The 1,897-nt window shown below is 35.7% G+C and overlaps 1 pseudogene; it reads left to right on the top strand.

Moving 5' to 3' along the window:
- Positions 1 to 854: 854 nt before the first annotated feature.
- On the top strand, positions 855 to 1,546 carry LOC123253067 (annotated as a pseudogene).
- The last annotated feature ends 351 nt before the right edge of the window (positions 1,547 to 1,897 follow it).

The raw sequence follows: 1,897 nt of genomic DNA, 5'->3' as shown, positions 1-1,897 counted from the left end.
TTCTCATTGCTTATTTTGATCCCTTCAATATTTTTATCTTCTCTAATTGCGACTGCTAGAATTTCTAGTTAGTTACCACTTCATTGCATGGGAATCCATAAAACACTACCAACTTTTAAGGCTGTGTCCAGTATGAAAGCCCCTTTACTCAATTGGTTTTGATTTCTGTCCTTTTGAGACACTTTGTAATGAGCAGTTGGAAGGTGATTCAGAAGGCTCTTGCTACTATGCCACCATATTGGCTCTGCCTCCTATATAATATTTTTAATCATTCTTTAACTGCTTTAGTTAAGAATTTTCCGCTAATCTAGGAAGCTTGCACATTTAAAGTTCTTGGGTATATATGATATGAGGTGCTTCACTAAAACTATTTTCTCTCAATTTTATTTCTAGTTTTCACAGCAATTCCTTCAAATACAGATTTAATGTACTTTTGATTATATCACATTTTGAAAATATGTGCAATCAAAGAACATTTACGAATTAGTTATGATTTTTTGCTTTTGTAAACAGGAAATTAGAAAATTCATTCTCTCTAGAAAAACATTACTTTTTTATTTTTTAAGATATATTTTATGCATTATAATTCTGATATAGATAGTCATAATTTTAAAATTCTATTTCATCCTAAATAAAAAAGGAATCCCAGAAATCAACAAATAGATTTCTTGGCATTTCTATTTTTGTTTTTTTTTTCAATTTGGGAGATATCATCTTAATCAGAAATATCTAGAAAAAAAGTAAAGAAATGCTTATGATTCAATGATTAATGATTATGTATCATGATTCATTGATCAAAATGAATGATCATTATTGTCCCAGTGAGTTAATGCTGAACATGTAGCTCATACAGGATGGTCTTCTTGGGCTCTTCTAAGGTGGACAAGATGGCCATCATGTGGTGTTTTCTAATGGGTCATGTAAAGGAAGCTTACATACCCACTACCTAGGACTTCCACTGCAAGTTCTACTCCCTTCATGGAGGAGTCCATCAGTTGCATATCCTCATTGCATTGGGTAGCCACCCCTTTCTAGTTATGTGGAGCTTCTCCAGGCTCGCAGATGTCTTTATCCCTGCCTTTAATTTTGGAAATGGACACTCCTTTGAAGAGAATCCATCAGCAGCAGATTCTAGATGTAAAATCTTGCCTGAAGAACAAGGCCAAGGAGAATATTGAAGAGTTCTTAGTTATGTGTGGCAACTAAGGAGATAGAGATTTTTAAAGAGAGGTAGAACCCAGGGAGATAGAAAACCTAGTTGGAAATTATCTCTGTACTATGCCTACTTTGAGATCTCTGTAAAGAAGAACAATAGCCTGTACCAGATTTCTAAGAGGTCTTCACCATGGTCAAAGTGCCCAGTAAAATGAGCCCAGACCTTAACCAAAAGATCTCAATTCAGTAATGTTACATATTGCACAAGAAAGTTCTGAAGAACAAGAGACTCTTGAAAAAGGGTAGTGGAGATGGGTCAGCAGAGGCCTATGATTACCTGGCTCCTTTTATCTGAAGGCCCAGGGTCCACAGTGACTTTATGTATATCTAGGGGAGAGTGATTAGGAATAAGGAGGCCAAGGACGAAGAGCATTGTGTCATCAGCTAGGAGTCACCCATTCTTCTCTTTTTACTAAACTAGTAACTAAAATTAAAAAAAAATAAGGAAAAAAAATGAGATTTTCTATATGACCATTTCCTGATGGCATCTGACCTCCAAGTCAGCTATCTTGGGGGTATTAACCATTTTCCTTTCTCCACTTCTATAATGGGATCATGGTAGACTAGGGATGCTTTTCCTTTGGAGGACTTGAAACTTGAAAGATGAAAGAAAGAACTGGAACACCCTCTCTAACCCACAATGGGTAAGAGAAAATGTCCACCATTAGGAAAGAACAGAAAT

The sequence above is a fragment of the Gracilinanus agilis genome, chromosome 6 (assembly GCF_016433145.1).
Source record: "Gracilinanus agilis isolate LMUSP501 chromosome 6, AgileGrace, whole genome shotgun sequence".
NCBI classification, from domain to species: Eukaryota; Metazoa; Chordata; class Mammalia; order Didelphimorphia; family Didelphidae; genus Gracilinanus; species Gracilinanus agilis.
The sequence above is the reverse complement of the archived record's forward strand: the minus strand, read 5'-3'. Positions and strand labels throughout refer to the sequence as shown.